Source organism: Geotrypetes seraphini, chromosome 9 (assembly GCF_902459505.1).
Source record: "Geotrypetes seraphini chromosome 9, aGeoSer1.1, whole genome shotgun sequence".
In the NCBI taxonomy this organism is placed as follows: domain Eukaryota; kingdom Metazoa; phylum Chordata; class Amphibia; order Gymnophiona; family Dermophiidae; genus Geotrypetes; species Geotrypetes seraphini.
Window position 1 is genome coordinate 171,228,430 of NC_047092.1, and position 18,866 is coordinate 171,247,295.

Sequence of the window (18,866 nt, forward strand, 5' to 3'; positions counted from 1 at the left end):
GTATGTTAACTTAAAATGACCAAATTGTATGCTAAACTTGACTCTGTATATCTGGTGATGCGTCAAAACCGCGGAGGACAACGGCGTGCCAACATTTGAGTGCAGGAGAAAAGTGCGCCGCCACTTCCGCCGGTTTGAGGCATTCCTTTTTACAGTCTGAGGTAGGGTGGGGGGGGGGAACCCCCACACTACGCTTAGAAGTCCTCGTGCTCCCGTTGGGGGGAGTGTGGGGGAAACCCCCCCCCCTCTACATTGAAAACTCCCGAACAGCAAAACAATGGGAGTTTTCTGTGTACTGGGGGGATCCCCTCCCCCAATGAAAGCGCAAGGACTTCTGTGTGTAGTCCCTCACACCTTCCCTCGGACCGTAAAAAGGAATGCCTCAAAGCGGCGGCGCGCTTTTCTCCTGTGCTCAAATGTCGGCGCGGGATTGTTGGCGCGCCGTTGTCCTCCGTGCTTTTGACACTCTACCGTATAGCCAATGATACTGTACACGTGTAAATTCATCATTTTGTCTATGCATTATGTCAACCTTGTTACCCGTTCTGAGCTCGTTGGGGAAGACGCAATATAAAACTAAGCTAATAAATAAAATGAATATATATTTTGGTTTGTCTTGAAAGGCTCAGCTTGCACGTTAACCTACTTTCTCCTCCCCAAAACCTCCCTTCCTTCCTCCCTCTTTGCCTGTAAGGGAGGGGGGAGGGAAATACCTGCGCTGTGACAAAACACAGCAATAAAAATTATTACTAACTCTAAAAAATATGATCACGTCACTCATCTTTTGCAAGAAGCACACTGGCTACCTATTTCACAGAGAATCCTATATAATAAAAGGTTAGTGGCGCATGCGCTTTTAAAAAAGCGTGATTACTGCGGCCGTGGTGTGTGATCCGTGGCCGTGTTCCATTTCAGAACCCGGCCAATGATCACTCTGGCTACTCCCCTCCTCCCGCCCTCACCTCACCAACCCGAAGCAAGCTGAACCATACCTCCCACCCTCACTCACCACTGCTGCCGCTGATCCTCCTCTTCGGGGCAGCCTGCGATCGTGGCCGGCTTTGGCGGGCCTCGTGGGCCGCTTTCCGGCCTTGGTGACACGTTCCCCTCTGACGCACGGGATCGCGTCGGGGGGGGGGGAGCGTGCTTCTGGGTTGGGGAGCGGCCTGCGAAGTTCGCTGAGGTCGGCCACCACAATCGCGGCCTGCTTTGAAGAGGAGCAGGCCAGAAGATGCCGGGATGGAGATAGGGAGAAGGAAAGGGGGCTGCTTTGGGGGAGGGGTGTGCTGGGGGGAGACAGAAGGGGCCATGGAGAGATAGGGAGAGGGAAAAGAGGCTGCTTTGGGGGGGAGGTGTGCTGGGGACAGACAGTTTTACTCTGGGGGGAAGACAGATGGGGCCATGGAGAGACAGGGAGAAGGAAAGGGGGCTGCTTTGGGGGAGGGGTGTGCTGGGGGAGACAGAAGGGGCCATGGAGAGATAGGGAGAAGGAAAAGGGGCTGCTTTGGGTGGGAGGTGTGTGCTGGGGGCAGACAGCTTTGCTCAGCGGGGGGTAGGGGGGAGACAGAAGGACACAGACAGCGGCCAAGGAGAGAGAGATAAAGAAACAGACACTCTATTCTAGCACCCGTTAATGTAACGGGCTTAAAGACTAGTAACATATAAAATCGCATTGTTCACATTCAAAATTCAGAAAACTAATACTCCAATATTCTTATATCGATATTTAATACCTTATTCCCCAGTTAGATCTCTTAGATCAACAGATCAGTATTTGTTGACCATTCCATCACTGAAAGTAATTGGCACCAGAAGAACCACAACCTTTTCTATCCTGGGACCCCAGCTTTGGAACAAACTTCCAATCTATTTGTGCGCTGAAACCTCCTTAGAAAACTTTAAAAGCAATTTAAAAAGCTATCTTTATAAAGATGCTTATGAATCTTAGATCAGACAATCCTTTTGACTCTCCTATTTACTTTTAGATCAGGTCTCTCCTTAGCAATTACTCTTAGACTAAGTCTTCATTAAAAAAAAATTTTTTCTTTTCTCTTTAATACATCTCATAAAGTTATTCTTCCCTAACTGTTATTTTATTTTTAATTGTTTATTTTAAATCAAATGTAATTTAACCTTTCATTCCTTACGTATCTTTAATGTAACTATGGATAAAACTGTATGTTTATGGTTTTAAACTGTTTTATTTATCTCCCCAAAATTATTATTGTTATACGGATTGAAAATACTTGATATTGCGTTTAAATCAAAATCTCAGTAAACTTGAAACTTGTGAAAAGAACTTTAAAAATTGCAGTGCCTTCTACACATAAGGAGGCGTGGCAAAGAAGGAATATTTTAGCATAGCAAATGCCCAAGATAACGTGTGTGCACGGGAAGAAACATCGTACCATTCACGTCCCATAGTGAATTGAGAAATAATCTAACAGACCCATTACTTAGAGAGTGGAAAACATGATATAGGATCTGCAAAAGTTAGAAGAATGCATTGGACCGACAACGCTAGACCAAAGAAGTGGAGAATGATGCATCTGGGGAGTAGAAATCGGAGGGAACCGTATGAATTAGGAAGTGAGACGTTGATATGCACAGATGAGGAGAGGGACCTTGAGGATCTAAAGGCAACAAAGCAGTGGCTGTAGCCAGCTGGATGCTAGGCTGTATAGAGAGAGGCGTAACCATCAGACGAAAAGAGGTATTGATACCCCTGTGCAAGTCCTTGGCAAGGCCCCACTTGGGAGTATTGTATTCAATTTTGAAGACCGTAAATGGCTAAGGATATAAGAAGACTTGAAGCGGTCCAGAGGAAAACAACAAAAACAGTAAGGGGGGGGTTTACGCCAAAAGACGTACAAGAATAGACTGGAAGACCTGAATCTGTATACTCTAACGATGTAACTTAAGAGCTTGCATAGATTCCTTGCAGAAAACTGCAGTAAAGGCAGTCCCCGGTTAAGAACACCCAACTTACGTCAGACTCATACTCACGAACCAGGGTCCTGCTTCTCCCTTCAAATGCCAACACGCCCCTCTTCCTCCCTTCCGTGTCAAAACATGCCCTCCTTCTCACTTGCCTCCCTCCCACAGGTGTTACCTCTTGTGGCCAGCTCCCTCCTCCCCGCCGTACTTTTCTCAAAACAGTGGCCGCGGTTCCTACACACAGCCCGCAGCTAACTTGGAAGCCTTCCCTTCTTGTCCCAATGTGCCCTTCATCCTCTTTCTCACTTGCCTCCCCTCCCACGCGTGTTACCTCCTCTGACCTGCTCCCTCCTCCCTGCCGCGGTCACGGCTTTAAGAAGAGAAGTATGGCAGGGAGGAGGGAGCCGGCCAGAGGAGGTAACACGCGTGGAAGGGGAGGCAAGTGAGAAGCAGGACAAGGGGCATGTTGACACATGGAATTCAGAAAGAGGGGCACATTGGGACACAGAAGGAAGGGAGGAAACTGCAGACAAAGGATGGGAGGAGGGAAGGGGCATGAACTTGGGGCACAGAATGGAGGGAGGAGAGCTTGAACTTGGGACATAAGATGGAAGAATGGAGGGAGTGAGGGAAAGAGATGCAGAAAGGAGAATTGTTGGGCAAGGGAGTCTGAGTGAAAGGGAAATAGATGGGGAACATGGGAAAATGAAGAAAGAGGAGAACTGTTGAACATAGGGAGGGAGAGAGAAATATTGGACATGGTGGTGGTAGAGGCGTGAGGTACAGATGCATGGGGAAGAGAGCAATGAGAGAGAAATATTGGATACGATGGTGGAAAGGGAACAGTGGGACGGATGAAGAATGAAAGTAAGTTTAAACCTCCTATCTACAGTACTTTATAAATACCTTAAAGAACACTAAACATATGAGAGTCCTCAAAATAGTCTGTGTACTGTACAGGATTTGAGTTACATACAAATTCAACTTAACGGTTTAAAAAACCAGAACTCGTTCTTAATGTGGGGACTGCCTGTAAATAAGATACTGTATTATACTCTCGAGGAGGACAGGGGAGATATGATACAGATGTTTAAATACTTGAAAGATATTAATATAAAGCCAAATCTTTTCCGGAGAAGGGGAAATGGTAAAACTAGAGGGCATGTGGGGGTGGCAGACTTAGGAGGAATGTTAGGAAATTATTTTTCAGGGAGAGGGTGGTGGATGCCTGGCATGCCCTTCCGAGGGAGGCGGTGCCGAGGAAAACGGTGACGCAATTCAAAAAAGCGTGAGATGAATACAGCGGATCGAACTCTAATTAGAAAACGAATGGTATAAATTGAAGAACTAAGACCAGCTCGGGGCAGACTTGTATGGGCTGTGCCCCATATATCCCAAGTCAGTGTAGGATGGGCTGGGGAGGGCTTTGATAGGAACTCCAGTAAATTTGGAACAGGAGGACAGTGCCGGGCAGACTTTTACCATCTGCATTCCACAAATGACAAGATAGTTCTTGGAAGCAGCTATCAAAGTTCAGATAGGCTGGAGTGAGCTAAGGACACCACTGGACAGACTTCTATGGTCTATACCCCATACATAAAGACAAAAAGACAATTTTTCATTTAATTATGAATTCATAATGCGTGTGACTATTGGGCAGACTGTATGGACCATTCAGGTCTTTCTCTGCTACCATTTATATTACTATGTAAAAGAAAAACTGGAAGGTGAATACTTCTTTTTTTTATTTTTTATTTTTTTTTAACTAGGAAGTGTGCAATCAATTTTGTTCATTACACATTTAATTTGAAGACATTTTAATGTGATCATTTTAAATACATTTAGAATTTTTAACTCATTGGAGCAAGGAACAAGGAAAAAAATCTTACCAGACCTTTGAGAACTAGTGTTAAGAAAAAGTGCCCTAACATGATGATAGATAGTGGGAGTGGTTTCAAGGTCCATTGTTGCTAGGCGGTTCCATGACGGACAGCCGGGCTGCTGTAGACTGGCACAGCGCCACAAAAGAAAATCTGAAAGGGATGAAAAATGTTTAAAAAAATATATATGTGTGTGTGTTAAAACTTTTTTGTAGCTCTTTCCTCTGCGGTGCTGTGTAGCTCCTCGGCAGTCTTGCGGCCCATCATTGGGTTGCCTAGCAACAGTGGACTTTTAAATCATGTGAATTTTACAGGCTACTCAGCACCGATAGAGACAAAGGAAAAATCTTACCGAGCCTCTCTCCCAATCAGGTTTTTAAATGTCATAGAAAGTTCTTTTTCTGCTGCGTGTTTGGTCTGTTCTTGCACGGATGTTCACTGAATCGCAAATAGAACTGTAAAGGAATTTTGAACTTTGAGACCAGTAAAATCGAAATTTCCATTTATAAATTGGCTGTATTTTGGCATTTAATATATATATTTTTTATTTTTATATAGCAGATTTTGCATTTAATAGAATTGAACTTCTCCGAGACTAAACACTATGCGACCAATTGTGATTAATCACTTGATCAAAATGTCTGATCAATGCCCATCTTGTTACGAGCGCTTATTTTCTAGTCATTGAGTGACAATTGGAAGACGGAAATAGAGGACAGCCTTGATTGAATTCCCGAGCTCAGCTTTTACTACTTGAACTGAATGAGATAAAAGCAAGATTCACACCCTCCCTGGGAGGGAATTAGAGCTTGCCATGTCCAATAGCAGACTCAAGGAAGAGCATCGATCCTTGCTTCCTTGCTCCTTAGCCAGAGCATAGTCGGTGTCATGCACAGGAGAGGAGGGGTCTAGGCAATGAGGAAGAACTCCAGATAGTGTCAGATAAAAAGTCTATGCTATAGTGCCAACTGCAACTTAATCTAATTGAGCTGGATGTTTAGAAGATGAGCAGTCTTACTTGGCAAGAGTAATACCATACCAACTCTTGTATCTCGCAAATGTCAGCTAGGAATCATTGCAGCTTACACAATATTAGAATTGCTACAGAGACAAATATTATATAGAAATTGCAAGGAAGATATCATGCAGGGGACTGCATGGGAAAGGGTCAACACATTGAGGAAAAAAGGGTGAGTTTTCAGTGCTTTCTGGAATTGGAAGTATGTGGGTGTTTGTTGAAGGCTGCCCGGGAAGTTGTTCCAGATTCTGGGCCCCTGAAAATGTTTTAATCATCTACTTTTGTAAATTCCTGTTACAAGTGCTCTTGTCCTATTGTAAATCGCCTTGGACCTTTATAGGCACTGAGTGACCACAAATCTCTGATTAGAGTAGATTAGAAGCATTAGCACAGAATTTTAGCCAGAGTCACTGCAGAGAAGGCATGGGAATGGGAACGTAAGAAAGGAATTCTAGAAGAGATTTTGTATATCGTCAAGGATGAGGATAGGGAAGGAAATTGGTGTCCAACACAGAGTATAGGGTTAGGAGAAACTGTCTAGTCAAGAGACTGATAATGTAGTGGAGAAGATACAAGAAGCAAGATTCCTGACAGCATTGATGGTAATTTGATGAGACTGTGGGGTAGGATGGTTATATTGGAAAGTTATCTGGTGGTGGGTAGAGAGAAAAACTGACAGTGGAGAATTCAGTGAATCTGAATGCTGAAGAAAGGGCAGGTCAGAGCAGTGGCTAAATTGACAGGTCATGTCTTCATTGGACTGCAAGCTCTATTTATAGGAGAAGGGACTACCTTCTATCTACAGATGGAAGAGTCTGAAACAAGAATCTAAGGCCAGGGTGTCAAAGCCCCTCCTCTAAGGCCACAATCTAGTCAGGTTTTCAGAATTTCCCCGATGAATATGCATGAGATCTATTAGCATACAATGAAAGCAGTGCATGCAAATAGATCTCATGCATATTCATTGGGGAAATTTTAAAAACCCGACTGGATTGCAGCCCTCAAGGAGGGACTTTGACATCCCTGATCTAAGGGAAGAAGTGGAAAAATTGCATTCTGCACAACAAAACATACTGACATCTCCCCTCCCCCAATCCGGAACACCTGCAACAACCGCAGCTTTCTTTGGACCCACAGACCAGTCTTGGAAGGTAATACTCCTCAAGTGATGGACTGCTGAAGAAAGCCACTGGAAACCAACCCCCTAGACCAGGTTCTTATCTTTTTGATCATTACCAGTGTGTGAATTTTACATTGTTTTTCATTTTTAATCTTAATTTTTTTTTCTGTTACTTTGTATGTAAAGATTATTACAGTATAATGCCTCTGTATAATTCCATAGTGCAACCTTATCTTGAGTGTTGTGTGCAAAAGATTCAAAGAAGGGCTTAAGAGGGGGGATGGCTGAGGGGGGATATGATAGAGGTTTACCAAATCCTGAGTGGGGTAGAACGGATAAAGTTGAATCAATTATGTCATTTTAAAAAAAGTAAACAGACTAGGGGGACACTCCCATGAAGTTACATGGTAACAGTTTTAAAACAAATAGGAGAAAATTTTTTTTCACTTAAATAGCTGAATTCCGAAACTCATTGCCAGAGGATGCAGTTATAACAATTAGCATACCCAAGTTCCTGGAAGAAAAGTCCATTATCTGCTATTACAACAGACATAGGAGAAACCACTACTTATCTATGGGATCAGTAGCATGGAATCTTGATACTCTTTGGGGTTCCGGAAGGTTGCTATTTGGGTTTTTGCCTATTTGGGTTTTTAACAGGTACTTGTGAGACTGACCACTGTAGGAGGCACAAAATACTGGGTAATATGGACCACTGGTCTGACCCAGTATGGCTATTCTTATCTTACGTTACACGCAATAATTACATATGTTTGCAGGGTAGGCAGACTAGAAATATAATAAATGAAATTACTATCTACACCCAAAACTAAGGGCTCCTTTCACTAAGCTGCGTTAGCGGCTTTAGCACGCGCGACTTTTAATCATGCGTTAACCCCCGCGCTAGGCGAAAAACTACCGCCTGCTCAAGAGGAGGCGGTAGCAGCTAGCGCGGCCGGCAGTTTAGCGCGCGCTATTACGCCCGTTAAACCGCTAACGCGCCTTCATAAAAGGAGCCCTAAAAGTATCCGACAAAATCCTATCGTCTTTTTCTGCCTGCATTTTGCCGATTGTTACGCTGTGCTCTTGATTCAGTTTTTAAATAACATGTCTGTAGCTTTCCACACGCCCTACACATTTGCAAATCTGCGAATATTGGAATTGTTTGAATAACAATGTTTACCAATGAGAACTGCACAGTTGAGCTGAAATGTGGAAGATGAAAACGTAGAAAGGCCTCCTAGTGATAAGCCCAAAATTAAATATACTTTCCCTCTATGGCAGGGGTGTCAAAGTCCCTCCTCGAGGGCCGCAATCCAGTCGGATTTTCAGGATTTCCCCAATGAATATGCATGAGATCTATTTGCATGCACTGCTTTCATTGTATGCTAATAGATCTCATGCATATTCATTGGGGGAATCCTGAAAACCCAACTGGATTGCTGCCCTCGAGGAGGGACTTTGACACCCCTGCTCTATGGTGATAAAAGCACCTAACAGTGACTCCTAGATGACCATATTACAGAAGCATACATCGACTCGCACTGGCTACCAATTCAAGAAAGACTACTATTTAAATTATACTGCATGCTATTTAAATCGTTAAATGGAGACAGCCCAATCTACCTAAACAACCGCCTCTACCAAACCACGTCACCCAGACAGAAAAACACACACTCCTTTCACACACCCTCCAATCAAAGAAGTCAAACGGAAAATACTGTATGACGGCCTCCTAGCAACACAAGCAGCAAAACTGGATAACCAAATCTCCAACCTACTGATAACCACCCCCGAATACAAGATCTTCAGAAAAGAAATAAAAACGACACTCTTCAAGAAATCACTGAAACACTCTTAACATATCAATTACCTTCCATCATCCTGCCTTCACCCCGCCCCACAGATACTACCAATTCTTCTCAACTTCTCTTGAATTCACCAATGATCCCATATTGTAACCCACCATTTATAACTCTTTTGTAATCCGCTTTGAACCGCAAGGTAACGGCGGAATAGAAATTTCTAATGTAATGTAATTATAATGCTCACAACTTGCCAGATTCCACCTATGTACCGGTAATATATGGTTCCCTCATTATATACATCTCACTGCTGCCTCATCAAGACAATCTATCAAGTCAGAATGACTACTAAGGTGACATTTCTTTGCAGGTTGCTAGAAATGAGTTGCAAATTCAGTAGCGCCATGGCAACATGACTGGAATGTTAGTCATTCAAAGAGAAGCTGGTCACAGCGCAGATCAATGGTCTCGAGTTTTATCTTCTTCACTTGGGCACGAATGTAAGAAGAAACCTTCAATCAAACTCATCTTCTTTCTGCATAAGGATGTTCTTGCTTTGAATTGAAGCCAAGCTCAGGAATATTTGAAATCCATCTCTCTTAGGTGACCTTTATACGAATCATAGTGAGAAGAGTTTCTATATCCGATGAAGTAAAATGGTGTGAGGGCCGTGTTGGTCCACTTTTATTAAAGGTAATACAAAGAAATTTTTTAAAAAAGCAATGGAAATAATGCATTTTACGACTACCTTTCTGGATTTCTGATCTGAAGAAGGGTTTACCTTCAAAAGCTAAGTCATAAAGGCCTGGATTCTATAAATGGCACTGACGGCTGCCGATTGTGTGTCAATCACGCAACGGCGCCATTTATAGAATTGCGGCTTTGTGAAAAGGTCGGCGCCGGAAGTGTAGGCCAGGGTCTTGAAGGCTTTTATTTTCGGCACCTGTGAATCATGGCTACACAGTGGCGTAGTAAGGAAGGGCATGGGGGGTGGTCCGCCCTCCGGGCACCATGTTGGTGGGGGAGCCGGCACCCCTCCACCTCTTCCCCCCCTGCCTCTTCCCATTCCTCCCCTTATACCTGCAGTTGAAGTAGTTTGCGGCGGTCAACAGCGTGTCCTTTGCGACTTCGTCGGCTCTCTAACTAACATCACTTCTGAGTGCTGCGCACAGGAAGTGATGTCAAAGGGAGAGCCGACGGGGTCGCGAGGAGCACATTGTTGACCGCCGCGAGCAACAACTTCAACTAGAGGTATGGAGGAAGGGAAGGGGGGGTGCGTGTGGCTGGCAGGATTGGGGAAGGAGCGGGGAGGAGGTGCATGTGGCAGGCAGGAGCGGGGGGCGGAGATGAGGGCAGGGGCATTACTGCCCAGGGGGCCTCTCACCATCGCTACTACGGAAGTGCTTTTACAATGCCTAATGCTACTTCTGGCATTAGTCATGCCTACAGTGGCATTAGGAGTCATAAAGCGCCTCTGTAACTACGAAGTAGGCATCTTTTAAAAAAAAAAAAAACCAACAGGTGCCTACATTTGAAAAAATAATAATAATACCGTGTTTCCCCAAAAATAAGACCAACCCCGAAGATAAGCCCTAGCATGATTTCGGTGTGGGTCTTAATATAAGCCCTAGTCGCCGGCAGCAGCACTTCACCCCCCCCCCCATGTGCCTCCCGCCAACCCTTCCATCTCTCCCTCCCATACGAACCCCGACCGCGAGCCAAAATACCTGGAAATAAATGGCAGTGTCGGCAGCACAGATTGGATTGCGGCCTGCCCTTCTCATGTCCGGGCATTCCTCTGCCGCATCACTGATGATGTCATCAGCAACGCAGCACGGAACGGCTGGGCTTGAGAAGGGCAGGCCATTTGTTTCCAGGTATTTCGGCTCACGGTCAAGGTTCGCATGGGAGGGTTAGCAGGGGGGGTACGGGCCATAGGAGATGGGAGGGAAAGATGCTGCACAGGGGGATGGGAGGAAGGGAGGGATAGAAGCTTCAAGGGTTCTGCTGCACAAGAGATGGGAGGGAGGGATAGAAAGATACTGCACAAGGGTGAAAGGGAAGGAAAGATGCTGCACCTGTGGGGGAGAGAAAGTTAATAGGAAGAATTGGGGTGGAGGAGAGGAAGGGAGAGATGATCATTGCACATGAAAAAAAAAATAAGACCTCCCCGAAAATAAGACCTAGTGCATGTCATTCGTATCACAAATTCTCGATATCACTATTTTATTCTGGTTTTCAAGTTTGCCGCTATGGAGCGCAATGCACCAGGCTCTCGGGTCTGCTACCTAGTTGAAACTGAGCAAATATCCCAGGTTAATTGAGATACCACGACTTGATCAAACCAGGAGGAATCACTACAGCATTATTGCAGGGCCACCCTGGCTCAACCGATTTCTGCTACTCTCAGATAGAATACACTTTAGAAAAATACAAAGGAGGACATGAAAAATATTCAGTTTCTCACAACGCTGGATTAAAACACTCAGAAAATCAAAAGAGGAGGGAATTAGATGTTAAAATGCACAGGGAATTTATTCTTTTAAATACACTGTTCTTGATTGAAAAAAAAAAATAATCTTCGCTAATTAAAATCTCTCCTGTTTTTCTTTATTTTAATACAGATCAAACCAGAACCAAGATAAACCACTCAATGGTATTACAACATTTTAATAACCCAGGAAAACAAAGATCAACACTATTCAGTGGTTTGGTTTCATTTAACAAAAGCTCCCTTCTCTGCTTATCTTTGCCAATAACCTCTCTCAATACTAAAAAAAAACTGATGTTCTACTAAGAAGCGAGTATCGTAAGCGCTGAAAGTTTGGTCAGGCTTTATCAAAATTGCGTTCTGTCCATCATGGCGATTTGTCTGTGCCATCCGTAAGGGATTTGAGACTGAATACCTCACATGTGACTATCCCCTTCTTCTACGAAACCGCGTTAGCAGTTTCTAGCGCTGGGAGCCGCGCTGAATGGCTTGCGCCGCTCCCGATGCTCATAGGAAATCAATGAGCGTCAGAAACAACATGGGCCATTCAGCGCAGCTCTCTGCGCTAAAAACGCTAGCACAGTTTTGAAGAAGAGGGGGGGTATGTTTTCCTGTAGGAGACTCCAGGAATGGAACCTTCTACCCTCGTATATCAGAAAGCAATGTTGTCTTGATGGGTTTTAAGAAGTTAATGAAGAGACATTTATTTTGCAATATGAAATATGGGCATTAAAATATTTGCTTTGGTGTAAGCGTTGGTTGCTTATTTTGTTTGCATTTTTACATGTATTTCTATTATGCTACATTGTGAGTCGCTTTGGTTTATTTTTATTTATAACCCGCTTTTCCCAATCACTAATGCCAGAAATCAAAGGATGAGCAGGAAAAGGAGCAGAAATTTTTCTTTACGGAGAGGGTGGCTGATGCCTGGAATGCACTCCCGAGGGAGGTGAAGGAGAGGAAAACGGTAACAATGTTCAAAAAAGCGTGGGATGAACACAGGGGATCTCTAATTAGAAAATAATGGTATATATTGAAGAACTAAGGCCGTACTGGGCAGAATTGCACGGTCTGCGTCACGTATATGGCTATTCAGTTGAAGATGAGCTGGGATGGTTTAGATGAGCTGGCGTGAGCTTGATGCGTGGGCAGAGCTCTGGGATTCTGGCCCCAAAATATCTAAGAAACAGAACAATTTAAATTAAATTATAGAGAGTGTATATTTGGGAAGACTGGATGGACCATTCAGGTCTTTATCTGCCGTCATCCTATATAATAAAACACTAGACGCGCATGCGCACTCAGACCTGCGTGATCTGTAATCCCTGATCTGTGAGATTTAGGTCCGTGGCATTGCAGGAGTGCGCATGCGCGCCTAGGGTTCTTTCTTCGGCGTTGTCGTCTCATCCCCGTTGAGCCTCCCACCTGATTTTCTCTTCTCGCGGTCTGGCCGGCTCTCTTAGTCCCTTGCCGCCGCCGCAACCCCCTTCCCTTCCCGCGGTCGAAAAACCTCTTGGCTACAGCAGCGGCCGCAGCACTGTAAGCACGCTGCTTGGCGGCCTCTACTGCCTTGATTTGCTCTTCCATGTCCCTGATGACATCATCAGAGACGCGGCAGAGCAAATCGGGGCAGTAGAGGCCGCGAAGCAGCATGTTTACAGTGCTGCGGCCGCTGCTGGAGCCAAGAGGTTTTACGACCGCAGGAAGGGAAGAGGGTGGCAGTGGCAAGGGATTAGGGGAGCTGGCCAGACCGCAGGGATGAAGGAGTTGCAGCTCAGGAACAGCTGGAGGGTGCTGCAGGTGGCCCATGCAGGTAAACATTCTCACAGGAGGGAAAAGGGGCCTGCTTTGGGGGAGGGATGTGCTTGGAGACAAGACAGCTTTGCTTGGGGGGGAGACAGAAGGGGTGCCACGGAGAGACAGGGAAGAACTGGAGCGGGAGAGGGAAAGGGGCCTGCTTTGGTGGAGGGGTGTGCTTGGAGGCAGACAGCTTTGCTTTGGGGGGGAGACAGAAGGGGGGCCACAGAGAGACAGTCAGGGAGGAACTGGAGGGGCAGAGAGAAAGGGGTCTGCTTTGGGGGAGGGGTATGCTGTGAGGTAGATAGCTTTGCTTGGGGGGGGAGACAAAATGGGGGGCCACGGAGAGACGGTCAGGGAGGAATTGGAGGGGTAGAGGGAAAGGGGTCTGCTTTGGGGGAGGGGTGTGCTGGGAGGCAGACAGCTTTGCTTGGGGGGGAAGACAAAATGGGGGACCACAAAGAGACAGTCAGGGAGGAATTGGAGGGGTAGAGGGAAAGGGGTCTGCTTTGGAGGAGGGGTGTGCTGGGAGGCAGACAGCTTTGCTTGGGGGGGGGAGACAAAATGGGGGGCCACGAAGAGACAGTCAGGGAGGAATTGGAGGGGTAGAGGGAAAGGGGTCTGCTGGGAGGCAGACAGCTTTGCTTGGGAGGGGAGACAGAAGGGGGGCCACGGAGACACTGTCAGGGAGGAATTGGAGGGGTAGAGGGAAAGGGGGCTGCTTCGGGGGGGAGGGGTGTGCTGGGAGGCAGATCGTTTTGCTTAGGGGGAGAAGACAGAAGGGGAGCCACGGAGAGACAGCTAGGGAGGAACTGGAGGGGGAGAGGGAAAGGGGGCTGCTTTCTAGCACCCGTTAATGTAACGGGCTTAAAGACTAGTTTACTATATTACCAGAGGAAGAAGTGAGCTAACGGTCAGATGGCCTCCACCAAGGAGGTTTAATTAACATGAAACGGTAGGAGCAGGCTTGAGCCATTACCTAACATGAAGCCAGTAGGTGGAGCTAGTCACCGTATTAATTCACCCGAACAGCCTATTAGAAACCAAGGAAGTTTAATTGACATGAGAATGCACTAATCAGAAGAAGGCGGCAGTGTGAGGAGACAGCTTCAGCATTTTCATGCGATGCCAGCTCCTGTTAAACCTCCTTGGTCTACAACGACCCTTTGAAAAAGGGTGGGGAGGTGCGTTAGTGGGACTCCAGAAATGCACGAGAAGATTTGGATGTCTTAAACAATTCAGCATAGACATGGTCAAAAGGAAGGCAATGACTAGAACTTCTGAAGGACAAATCAAGGGCACCAGGGTCATCATAATCCTTTCACGTTGACTATATATACTACAACTTACATTTCTATAGCGCCGATAGGCAGATACAGCGCTGTACAACAACATATTTAAAGAGACGTTCCCTGCTCAGTAGAGCTTACAATCTAAAATTAACTGCTGCTGCTGTTGCAGATTAACAACAAACTCTAGCACTTGTCAGCCCTAAAGAAGTCATCAGTGAGATAATTCCTTTCCAAAACAGCAAAGCAATAAGAAAAGCAAAAAGCACTGGCTATAAAAGGGAGGTCTAGTCTACCATTTCACAATAATAATCATTCAAAGATGTCTGGATTTCATCCTTAAGTAAACTGATGAATCTCAGCCGAGCCAAAACAGTTTTCTACCTTCATGGCAGGACCTTCAGAATCCATTAGTGTTGAACTCCTGCACAATCTGATCATTTCATCTACATGTGTTCGCAGGGCTTAATAGATGGACTGTCACACTACAGCCATACAAATTATCCTTCGGCATTCTGGGAGAATTTGTACTCAGAACACATACATTATTCCAAGACGTTAATAGCAGCTGTGCAGAAAGGACGGAGAAATGCATCCGTTGTGGGGACTTATGATTTGGCGGCATTACCATTCAGCCATAGCATGTAAAGGGAAGTGCTCGGAAAATGGTTCTGAAGCCTCCGTTAGGAGAGTGCTCAATGCATCAGGCATTGCTTTTCCTACCGAATACCTTCCCTGGGTTGGGGGGGTTGTTTGCTTGCATGGTTTTTAATAGCTGGACTGGCAGACCCATGAATGACAAAAGGACACACATCTTTTTACAAGCTTGTCAGTTTAAGCACGAACCAGGCGTCGGTCCCTTAAGGTCCGCTACTCAGTCGGGTCCGATTTCCACAATGAATCTGCACGAGATTTACATACACATAGGGGTCGGAATGGGAGAGGCCACAGGGACCATGGCCTCCCCCCAAAATTGGCGGTCAGAAGAGTCGTTATGGCTCTACTCCCCCAACCACCTGCTCCCGGCTGCTGTCATTTTAAATCTGCGGGCAGCCGCCATGGAGCGTCAACGAGCAGGCCTGCCCCGGAAGTCTTCATCATCGAGTTCCCCTGCTCTAATCCATATTTCTAGGATTCTATTTGCTATCTTTAAGTTTATTTCATTGGCTGAATTTACGCTTACGTTCAATCATTTCACTATTGTTATGCTGTTAACAAAACTGTTACGTCGAGTCGTATACCGCTTTGGGCAATCCAACAAATCACAATAAATAAATTAAACCACTCACTCCACACATCAGCAAAGAAAAGTGGGGAAGGAACTGTACCCATCAACCAGGAATGTTTCTATCGCCTTGCAAACAGAAACATAATGGCAGATAAAGGCCAAATGGCCCATCCAGTCTGCCCATTCGCAGCATTCACCATCTCTTCCTCTCCCTATTGGCTAAGACTCTTTACACCTGCATTGTGATGTCATAGAACTTTATGGTTATAGAAATAAAGAAACATGATGGCAGATAAAGGCCAAATGGCCCATCTAATCTGCCCAACTGCAGTAACCATTATCTCTTTCTTTCTCTAAGAGATCCCACATGCCTATCCCAGGCTTTCTTGAATTCAGACATAGTCTGTCTCCACCACCTCTTCCATGCATCTACCACCCTTTCTGTAAAAAAGTATTTCCTTAGATTACTCCGGAGCCTATCACTTCTTAACGTCATCCTATGCCCTCTCATTGCAGAGTTTCCTTTCAAATGGAAGAGACTCGACTCATGCGCATTTATATTACGTAGGTATTTAAACGCCTCTATCATATCTCCCCTCTCCCGCCTTTCCTCCAAAGTATACAGATTGAGATCTTAAGTCTGTTTCCATATGCCTTATGATGAAGACCACACACCATTTTAGTAGCCTTCCTCTGGACCGACTCCATCCTTTTTGAAGGTGCGATCTCCAGAATTGCACACAATATTCTAAATAAGGTTTCACCAAAGTCTTATACAGGGGCATCAATACCTCCTTTTTCCTACAAGTCATACCTCTCCCTATGTAACCTAGCATCCTTCTAGCTTTCGCCGTCACCTTTTCAACCTGTTTGGCCACCTTAAGATCATCACATACAATCACACCCAAGTCCCACTCTTCTGTCGTGCACATAAGCTCTTCACTCCCTAATCAGTACCGTTCCCTCGGGTTATTGCAGCCCAAATGCATGACCTTGCATTTCTTAGCATTGAATTTTAGCTGCCAAATTTCAGACCACTCATCAAGCTTCGCCAGGTCTTTCTTCATGTTGTAGTTCTGTTGTAGTTCCTTCCTATTTCTCCTACTGTAAACCGCGTCGAGCTCTACGAACGTGGAGATGATGCGGTATACAAACCTAAGGATTAGATTAGATTAACACCATCCGGCGTGTCTACTCTATGGCAGATTTTGCTTCATTATCTATTTCTTCAGGATGATTAATTCATTTATTTGTGCATTATGGTTTGATTTCTTTGCCAATATTTTTTTATGTTTGTTCTTCAGAGGTTAAGTGTACTGCTGAGGAAGGCTTCTGAACCGAAACATGGACTGGATGGGCCATTTGGCCTTTATCTGCAGTCAAATTTATGTTTCTAGAAAACCTTAAAAAGTCTGAAGAAAAAAAAACCAAAAAAAAAAACAACACACAGCTTTTTATTTCTGGAACTTAGGGACTGTTCCTTTTCTAATAAATGATAATAAGCATACCAGAAAATGCTTCTATATAGAAAAACAGGTTTATACATGGAATTGTTTTTGATATTTAAGAAACAACTGTTAGCATAATGCTACCAGGTTGGCATGAATAAATCATTGTTATAATGGAAACATGCAGATAAAGCTGCTCTCTAAATAAAAAATATCGGGGGTCAGTATTGAAAAAGATTTAACCAGGCAGGAGAGGCTGCTCCCCAATTAAGTCACCTGTACAGGGCTCTCCACTGTTAATAACTGGCGGGCTGCGGCTCTGGCAGGGTTCAAGTCCAAGTTAAAAGCCCACTTCTTCGAGAGGGCTTTCGACTCCTAACGTCTCTCACCTTGGATTCTGCATCCCCCAACCCTCTACGTCAGGTCGGTCTGTCCAAGTTAGACTGTAAGCTCTTCTGAGCAGGGACTATCTATTTAATATCAAAATGTAAAGCCCTGCATACGCTCTTCAGCGCTATAGAAGTATTATATCACTTAACCAAAGAGTGCCACTGGACATCATACCAATTGCCAGATGCTGAAACCAGCTATTCAATGGACAGTCTGGTGGTGGAGTGGGGGCAGAGTTGTCATTTAACCAGTTAAGTGCTGATATCCAGTCCGGTTAAGTTAGCTGGCCACATAAAAATTTATTTATTCAGTCATTGAATTTTCCATACCATTCTCCCACGGGAGCTCAGAACGGTTTACATGGATTTATTCAGGTACTCAAGTTCCAGCAGGCTCACAATCTATCTAATATACCTGGGGCAATGGGGGGTGGGGGGGGAGACAAGTGACTTGCCCAGGGCCACAGAGCCACAAGGAGCAGTGTGGGTTTGAACCCCCAACTTCAGGGTGCCGAGGCTGTAGCTCTAAACCCTGTGCCACACTCTCAGATATAGTACGGTAGAAGACGGCATGGCAAACGTCTGACCGAGATGGCAAAACATGGGGCCTCTTCTAATCAAAGTGCGCTGGCAGTTCGTAGCGCGGTGAGCCACGCTAAATGGCCCGCGCTGCTTCCGACGCTCACAGAGCTCCTGTGAGCGTCGGGAGCAGCGCGGGCCATTCAGCGCGGCTCTCTGCGCTAAAAACATGCTAGCGCAGTTTGATAGAAGAGGCCCATAGTTAACTAAGGCCCTCTTTTACAAAAAAGGCACGCTATGCGTTTTAACGTAGATTTAGCGCATTTAGCATGCGCTAAATCAAACGCGTGTGCTAACCGCTAATGCGTCCATAGGATAACATGCACGCGTTTAGCACATGTTTAGCGCGCGCTAAAAAGCTTAGCGCACTTTTGTAAAAGAGGGGGTAAGAATGGTAAGCATAGTACGACAAAACACGGTATGGCGAGGCATAGCATAGCGAGCATAGTATGACAAAACATAGCACAGCAAACCTAGTATTACAAATAGGAGTAGCTTAGTGGTTAGAGTAACAGCCTTATTACCCTGAGGTTGTGGGTTCAAACCCCACACCTCTCCTTGTGACCCTGGGTAAGTCATTCAATCCTCAATTGCCCCAGGTACATTAGATAGATTGTGAGCCCACCAGGACAGAGAGGGAAAAATGCTCAAGTACCTGAATAAATCCATGTAAACAGTTCTGAGCTCCCCTGGGACAACAGTATAGAAAATTGAGTACATAAATAGTGTGAAAATCTTCAGCCTTTGATAGAGCTGGTATTGTGACATCATAATGCCTCATTCCACCAATGCCTAAGAGCCAACCTCCTCAGTGATGTCACAATGGCTTGATTGTCCTATACTTGGCTCACTTTTACATCTTGATTTCTAGAGTGGCGCAGTGGT

General features: G+C 45.2%; 1 protein-coding gene across 4 annotated transcripts in view; it reads right to left on the reverse strand.

Annotated features, from left to right (window-relative positions):
• Positions 1 to 18,866, reverse strand: part of TNIK (TRAF2 and NCK interacting kinase) — a 388,169-nt gene that overhangs the window by 343,916 nt on the left and 25,387 nt on the right. The gene's annotated exons all lie outside the window — the stretch shown is intronic.